Source organism: Amblyomma mixtum, chromosome 3 (assembly GCF_055824585.1).
Source record: "Amblyomma mixtum isolate Tamu chromosome 3, ASM5582458v1, whole genome shotgun sequence".
Lineage (NCBI taxonomy): Eukaryota > Metazoa > Arthropoda > Arachnida > Ixodida > Ixodidae > Amblyomma > Amblyomma mixtum.
The window spans coordinates 80,729,454-80,738,263 of NC_143014.1; the positions used below are offsets into that span (position 1 = coordinate 80,729,454).

An 8,810-nucleotide genomic window follows, 5' to 3' on the forward strand; every position below is an offset into this window, starting at 1 on the left:
ACTTTCTGCCGTCCCCTCCTACGTTTGCTTTCTCTTGGAATCCACTCCGTTACCCTTCAGGACCAGCGGTTATCATGCCTTCACGTTACATGCCCTGCCCAAGCCCACTACTTCCTCTTGATTTCAATTAGGATGTCATTAACCCACGTTTGTTCCCTCACCCACTCTGCCCTCTTCCGATCTTTAAAAAATATCTGAAGCAAACACGAAGTCAAATTAGCATATTCAAGTTTATTATTTCTGACAATACGGAAAACCAACTTCCTGCTGGTAATGGCAAGCTTATAGTGAACATCTTACCGGGAACTGCAAGAAAAGGAAACCGAGGGGGTCATGTAGGGATGTTACTGACGTTGACCTTCATGCACTGACGCGCGCTCGCAAAGTTCGCTTCTGAGCTGTCCACTTCTTCATCGGAAGAACTGATAAGCACAACGCCAGCACTGTCGTCCTCGCTCCCTGAAACAATGTACACTTCGGTGTCTCAGTCACCATCGTCTGGAGAAGATTACGACGAAGAAGAGCGTCTTTTCCGAGAAGACGGGCCAGCAAAACACGCGTCGCCTCCGCCGGGTGCCATTTTTAAAACCCAGGTTGCCATACGAAAAAAAAAACGTTTCTGCGGTAGAAGAAAACGAAATTAACAGGTCAGTGCTGCCATCTGTCGAGCAAAATGTCATCTAAGCCACACACGAGCACTGCTCGTCCGAAACAAGGAAGAGAACAACCTATTCAGAGAGGACGAGCTACAGTCGTCCAAAACGGTTTGGGGACGACTTGGCAAGGACGAGCACAGCTCGTCCAAAACGGTTAAGGGGTTAACTTAAGCTGAACCCTCTTTGTTAGCCTCCACGTTTCTGCCCCATAGGTGAGTACTGGTAGGATACAGCTGTTATATACTTTTCTCTTCAGGGATATTGGTAAGCTACAATTCATGACCTGAGAGAACCTGCCATACGCGCTCCACCCCATTCTTATTCTTCTGGTTATTTCCCTCTCATGATCCGGATCTGCGGTCACTACCTGCCCTAAGTAGACATATTCTCTTACTACTTCCAGCACCTCGCCACCAAGTGCAAACTGCTGTTCCCTCGCAAGGCTATTGAACATCAAGGACCAGCAATCCGCCGATGCCCGACACTATAGCCTTCGGCACAGGGACGTGCACTACGAGCCAGGTAACCAGGTGTGGGTGTGGACACCCGTGTGCCGCAAGGGGTGGTGTGAAAAACTTATCAATAGGTATTTTGCCCACGCAAAGTCCTGCGCCGCCTCAACAACGTCAACTACAAAGTTGTTCCCGATGGAACTGTGATCGTCAGCCCTCAGCGCCAACGGCCTGAAATCATCCATGTGGTACGCTTAAAGCCATACTTTTCACGTGACTGAGCGACCTTTATCCCCTTACCCCATGTGCGAACTTGACTCTCCCCGCATCTCAACTAGCACGGATTGTATAGTTCACCTCACCCCTATTTTTCATTTTTGTTCCTTCTTCTCTCCCTGTACATATCCCATTCCACATCGAGACAATGTTTGCTTTCGTGGGGGAGGGGGGGGGGGGGGGGGAATAATGCCACGCGGTGCCGCACGGCTACCGCGCCGAGTTGAAAACGATGACGAAGCGGCAGTTGGCTCTTGAGGCAAGCTGGCTCTGTGGCCTGGCACTCTAATTAAGGAAAGGCTCTCAGTCGTGGGTTCTCCGAGATGCCTACCTGCACGGCTCCTCAGGTCATGACAATATAAATATCCCATTTGAAAACGGCATTGGTCTAGCTTTCTTTTTTTTCACCGTCTCTTTTTCGCTTGCTCACCTCCACAGCGACTGCTGTTTGCGTTGTTTTTTTCGTTCCTGACTGGATTTTTGAGGCTCCGAGTGCTCTGAAGGTCCCCAGCTGGGAAGCCATCCCAGTAAAAAAAAAAACCATTGTGACCAATTGGAAATTACAAATGGATCCAAATGAACTTAATAGGAGTCGTAGCAATTGGTTGGTCAAATTGGATCATCCATCTGGTTTTGCAGATTCACTTGAGTATCCCACTGGTTCCAGATTCCATTTGAAGTCATCTCTCCCAGTTGGATGATTGGGAGGGGTGACACCATTTGGAATCTTGGGAACCAACTGGAATTAGCAACACCAGTGTAATCCAATTGGCTCGATTGAGATTCCAATTGGACATGCCAGTTGGTTCCCGAGATTCCGATTGGTATCCCACTAAAAAAAATGGGTACCAATTGCAGTTGCGTATTTTGAAGCAGTTGGAAGCTCCAACTTGAATGCCTTGAGCACTGCAAGCATTTTGACGCACATCGTGGACGCAACATGCCGGGCAAGACGGTACGCCTTCTGCATACGCAAGGGGCTTGTGCGTGAAGAAGTTAGCGCTTGTGTCTCGTCGTCGTTCCTTCTCATGGTGTCCATGGTTTGCGCTACTTTTTCTCTAATTCAAGTGAGCCAACAGAAAGATCCAATTGGATGTTCCAGTTGGTTCCAAATAAACAATTAACTAGAATTTCCAACTGAAAAAATGAATTGGGAGGAAATCGTTGCCTTGACTGAGATCAGAATCATAATCATCAGCCTGACTACGCCCACTGCAGGGCAAAAGCCTCTCACATGTCTCTCCAATTAACCCTGCCCTTTTTTTGCCAGCTGCAGCCACCGTATCCCCGCAAACAGTGAACTATAGTGAGGTCTGTAAAAAGTTATGAGCAGCTTTATCTGCCGAATTGTTCTCATCATTTTCACCATCACTGCGCGCATATGCATAAATGAAATAACCTTGTTCATCGGACAAGCGCCACTGTCTCCAGCAGGAGGGTCTCATGAAGTGGGTGCATATAAGTGGAGGAATAGGTAGTGTGTTCTGTGGTCATACATTTACTGCGCCTGTGTTCCTTTCGCATGATGCAGGCTTGTTTGTCTTAATTCACTTCATAAAAGCGTGGAATCCTCATAAATTCAGTTCCCACTTAAAAATGTTGGCACTAAACACACAGCGGTGCAGTCCTACCCACAAAACGCAAAAAGTGCTAGTAGAAATCTACAAGACTACTACACCAAGATGTTTTGAAGTGTTGAAGACCTTCTATAGCTTACGATAATACAATGGTATCTAGCGACTATTACCCGGATGTCTTGTAGACTTCTAAGTGATACCTAGATTAGCTGTATAGATGTGTTTTAGCCGTTTTGTATCCGTGGTAATATAATGCTATTAAATGAAAGGCACTTTATGAAGCGCCCATGCTTGACGTAACATCAGAAGCAGTAAGAACTGTGATGAAAATACAAATGTCTTGCATGCTTGGGAGATAAGAGAGCGTGTGAAAGAGCTTGTTGCTGTGCTGTCTCTTGCTCCTCTTGTGTACCTTTGGCCTGTTGTCTCCAGATTAAAGGTGCATTTGCTCTGAGAAGAGGTCTAGGCAGCAGGTAATTGGTGCATGAGATAACATAGCAGTTTCTTTTGTAACAAAATTTTGCATATCAAGAGTGCAAAAAAAACTGCTGCGTCATCTCATGTAACAGTTTCCTGATCTGATAAGCTCAAACATGCCTTTAATTTGTAGACAACAGGCCAAATGTCAGGGAAGAGGGACAAGATAGCATAGCAACAAGTTTTCTCACACACCCTCAATACACACATTTTTTCTCCCAAGCATTCAAGACTTCTGTATTTCCTCCAAACTGAGTTCTTATTGCTTGCTCGTGAGACATCAAGATGGGCTCTTCGTAAAGTGCCTTTCACTTTTCCTGCTGCGTAACTACAAGTGAATTTTGTACATGTGACATATTCCTGCAATGCCTGCTGAGAGACGAAAGCTTTAAGAGGGCAAATTGTGTTAATTAAGTGCAATCGTAGTAAAACTTCAAGTAAAAAATTACACTAAAGAAATAAAAATAACCAATGCAGCTGTTTCTCAATGCAGGCATTGTTCTTAGTGCAAAAGAAAAGCAAGAAATGGCTTCAGTTAAAGTTTTAGTCCCTCAATAAAACATACCTGCTACTTAAGATTGAAAACAACAAAAAAGTGCTGAATCAAAACACGTGAAAAATGACCTCAAGATAACAATAAGAAACGTCACTTGGAAGGAGCAGTTGATGTGCGCCTGCTATACATGGTAGGCACCAGGCCCATGTCTTCCGTAAAGACTCCAACACAAATGTTGCCAGCGGTCGCACTCCACAGAGGGCATGAAATAAGGCCATGGTAACTGGGCAAACAGAACAATTTGTCAGTTTTCAGCACTCAATATTTTTTGTCTGATTGTATGCATGTAAACAGACACAAAATAGACAGGACAGCCCACAACTAATAACTGTTTATCATGTTACACACGATTCTTAAGCATGCAAGGGAAGCAAGGACTGTGCAAGCTGCACAGCTGGCTTACCAAATGTCAGGAGCACAGCCAGTCAGGTGACTTTTGTAAACCTTCGAACAACCTGCGCACACACAGAGCAGCACCACTGAGGCCAGGAGAACAATCAACATACCAAAATATCAAAAGCTGATCTTGAATCAGATCCCTTTGTTGCTGGAACTTTCAATGCTAATGAAGCAAAAATTAGACAAATGGCCCATGTAGTAATGTAGAAGTGTTGGCACATAATTTCTTCAACTACTTATTTTCCCTCTGAGCAATAAGCAGCAGACCTCAGGCAGTATACAAAATATTCACATAAGCTTCAGGAACTAGGCATGTAAATCAACAAAGCACAGATAAATTAGCCCAGAGAAGTCACAAAGAAATGAGCTCTTTAACCATGCTATGGCAGTACTGTTACTACCATGTTTTCCTCTCACCTTCTGCAAAACAAGCCATCAACATTAAATGGCTGGTGTTCTTGATTTGCTCTTGCATGTGCTTTACGCATGCAGTGTCATTTAACAACCATGCACAAGCTGCTGCAATGAATCTACATGAAAATAGTGTAAGCCTTGCTCTTCTGGTCAATCATAGTAGAACTATTTCTATTTCACTTTAGACAAATGTGCCTTATTGTTTATTTTTAATATTTGTGACATGCTCATTTTAGGTATATGTTTACTGTTATTGTCCCCCCTGCTATAATGCCCCTGGGCGCTGCAGGTACTTTTATAAATAAACTGTAGCAAACCTAACAAAACCAAAATGTCAGGCCAAACAAACAGGAATTGTGAACCAAATTTTAGCAAACAGCCTACACCTATACAAGAAAGCAAGAAGTGAAAGAAAAACAGTATTAGCTGTAAAGAGTGCTTACAAAACTTTAGAAGTTGAGCACACCAGGACGTCCTCTGAAAACCACTGCTGAACAGCCTATGCCCAAAAAGAAATGTACAAAGTGAAGCAGGGTCAACGCTACATGTGCACGGTGCAATGGTTTACCAAAAAATTCAAGGATCCCTGCTTGCAAAAGGGCCACTCCCTTACATTGTCAAACAGTCAGCACACATGAAGAGCAGCACCAGTCAGAAGACTCAGTTCTGGAACCCTCAGCTGCAATGAAACAAAAGCCTGACAAGTCCATGCAGTAATGCACCCAGATTGTCATGATTCCCTCAGCTCTCTTATTTTTCCTCTGTGTTCACAACCAACTGTGGACCTGAAGCAAAACACAAAGCTTGCATAAGCTTTAGCAACTACATATAAAAGGGCAAACAGCAGATGATACAGCTCAGGGCAGCGCTGCACAAATAAACTGAAATGTGGCAATCATAATTCATCAACAAAGTGCTCTTCCATATTTTCATCATGACATGCCACAAAACAAGCCATCAACAATATACTGCTTGAGTTCTTGGCTTGCTTGGTTTATGCATGCAGCCACTGAATTTCATAAAACTAATACAACTTTCACTTCATGATTAGTTGTAAATTGCAAGGTTTAACGTCCCGAAGCGACACATGGGCAACGAGGGACGCCGTAGTGGAGGGCTCCGAATTAATCTGGACGACTAGGGGTTCTTTAACATACGCTGACTCCGCACAGCACACAGGCGTTTTACTGTGCTAGCATTTATAGTGGCCATTCTCTGCATTTAGCCGTTGTGTGTTTGTCTGCAGCCGGTTTTGTGGCAGGCTGCTCACCTGGCCTGCCCACCGTGTTGGGCAGCAGCTCAATCATGAGCGGCTGCTCGGAAAGAGCAACCTCAGTCCCACCCATGGCAGCACCTGCCATAGAAGGGAAGTGGCGCATCGCTTGCCCGCTGCACCACTGTGCCAGGAGTGGTAGGAGGACTCCCAGGGATCTATGAATTTAGAGAATGACCGATTCCGCACATATGGACATTAATCCATTATCGCTATCCGAACATGGTCACACATAAATGCGCTTTTGAAAAAGACTTGGTACAACACAGGGACAACACAAACAACTGCCATCCGTGAACACTGGGTCTGAACTCCGGAACCGAAGTGAAAACCGAACTGCTAGCGCAACTAATTCGCATTAGGTCTAACTACGCCAATCGACCTTTTTTTTTTTTTGCATTTCTACTTTATCGACACACGGCCGCCTTGGCCGCCATCCAATAACCCGCAATCTTGGGATCAGCAGCAAAGCCACACAGACATCGCGATGAATTTCATGATCACTTGATGCTGATGAATAGTGCACATTCCATTCCGCAATTATATGCATGACCAAACCCTTTTTTACACGAGTGTCACTGATAGCAATCCCAGCAAAAGTTGAATTAGAACACTCAAGAGGCCACAGGAGAGCTGTTGGCGAGAATAAAACCCTGCCAGAATGCAATCGAGCAGGCTTCAATGAGTAGAAAAAATTCGCGCCATTCCTAACTGTGTTTAAACAAAGCTGATCGCTTTGAAGCGTCACGTTCCCAGCACAAACGCTCTCACTTGGATTTACAAGGATTCAAATTTATCGACAGCTTTCGTGAACGAAGCAAGTCATGGAGGACGCTATACATGAGAGCGACTACCCCTTTAACGAAAGCTCAAACGCATGCAAACTTAATGTTTTAATACATCCAACGTTACACTTTGGTATAAAATACTGGCTGATACTGTTTTGCGGTATTTGCACATCAAAGGAGCAACAGACTAGCCAACGGTTCAGTCAGGCGCATTGGCGGCTTAGCGGCAGTAAGGCTGAAGCTTTCACCACGCAAAAGAAATGGAAGGTGACTTACTTTTGCGGAAAACGAAGTTCACATTTCAGCGCTGGTAGTAATATCGAAACAAAGATCACGGATATAGTGAACTAGAATAATCACGGAGAAACTTTCGGAGGACGCAACTTTCGCTATGTTCACTTCGCGCGCGTAGCAAGCAACCGCTGTAGCGACTACAGGCTACAGCACTAAACGGCTAAACGAAGTACTAAATTCCTAACACTCAAAATAAACAAATCAACAAAATAAAAACAATCAACAAACTCCATCTCATATTTTTATGCCAAACTATGAACTTACAACCTGCAGAAAAATTTATTTTCGCTTTAAATAGTGAAAAAGCGTGCCAAGCGCGCTTTGCGCGACGCAGCACGGCCAAGGTCTTGGCACGGCCGCAGCCTCTTCAGTCAGGCCGTACTGGCCGTCAGTGATGCCAACCCTAGGGATTTATCCCTAGATCTAGGGGTTTTTTCTTTGCTTCAGGGATCTAGCGTCTTTTTTGTGAAATCTAGGGATTTTTGAGAGGCCGTAGAATTGCTACTCTAAGCGGCTTAATGGCAGGTGTATGTGGTTATTTTGCGCTTGTAACAGAAAAAACTCTGAAAAATGCTAATTACTACTCCTTTATTTTTGGTATTCTGCCGAGCCGAGGGAGGGCGAAAGCAGTTCTGCAACGCGAAATTATCGACTGCTGCACAGGGAGGAAAAACGAAACCATGCGAATTTCAAACTGTTTAACGTTCGTGCCATCTCTGGCGCTTCGAGTGACTGCTCCTCTAAGAAAGACGAAGTTGAATTTTGACTTGTAGTGCCTGGATCAACGCGCTACGTTTACGCTCACCGCTTACCTTTACCAAAAAGTGCCACAATTGTTCGCATTCTCCACGTATGCTAGACCAATTGATTTAAACGTGCTGTTCAACCAAAAAACACATTAAAAGTTGTAAGGAATCACTTTCTGATTTTGTAATTACCAATCTTTCGTCTGTATCATTGCTGTGTAACTATAACAAGATTACATTTTTGGTTATGTCAGTTTCTTGGGACGTCAATCCTTAGTACCTCCAAAACTATTTGACGGTCTGAGAAAATTTCTAACAAAATGTATAACTAATGGACGAAATAGTGAACGGCGCATAGACTTTGTTAAAGCTCAAATGGTCGCATTACCAATTGAACAATTATAGGCTAGGGATTTTTCTTCAATCTAGGGATTTTTGGGGGTTCAATCTAGGGAGAAAACGTTGACCTGAGTTGGCATCACTGCTGGCCGTGCTGCGGCGTGCAGGACGCAAGGAAGAATGCGCGCGAGCGGACTGAAGGCGGCGATGGCAGCATACGAGTGGTGGGGAGCGAATGTCCCTTGCTTTTTCCGCATTGGAAAGAGAGCTTCCCTGCAAGAAAACGTCCCGCCGCAAGACAGCTTCTCTTTACAACGGCGCAAGGTTGCATGGAAGCTACCTTGTCAGAGTGTGCTTTTTTGCGTGCGGACACTTTGCTTGACACTGCCGCGCAGATTCGTGGTTGCTGCGAAAGTTCGTCTCAACCGAATCATGCGCGAAACAGCGCGTCTTCCGCGGATTTTTTAAACATTGAATCCTTCGGGGGAACCACCCACACATGGTCTCACATATTTGTTCATCTTATCCGAGAATTCGTCTTAACCGAGTTCGCCTTACGGGAT

At 44.7% G+C, this 8,810-nt stretch overlaps 1 long non-coding RNA gene across 5 annotated transcripts; it reads right to left on the minus strand.

Annotated features, from left to right (window-relative positions):
- Positions 1-211: 211 nt before the first annotated feature.
- Positions 212-7,365, minus strand: LOC149350771 (uncharacterized). Of its 5 annotated transcripts, XR_016290447.1 has the most exons (7): positions 7,145-7,365; positions 6,078-6,238; positions 5,421-5,486; positions 5,251-5,306; positions 4,398-4,449; positions 4,063-4,217; positions 212-619 (listed from the first exon to the last, which is right to left on the minus strand). It is a non-coding gene; the product is annotated as an uncharacterized LOC149350771 (long non-coding RNA). The 5 variants fall into 5 exon arrangements; XR_016290448.1 differs by having other exon boundaries at positions 212-4,217; XR_016290449.1 differs by having other exon boundaries at positions 212-4,217; positions 5,376-5,486.
- Between the last annotated feature and the right edge of the window lie 1,445 nt (positions 7,366-8,810).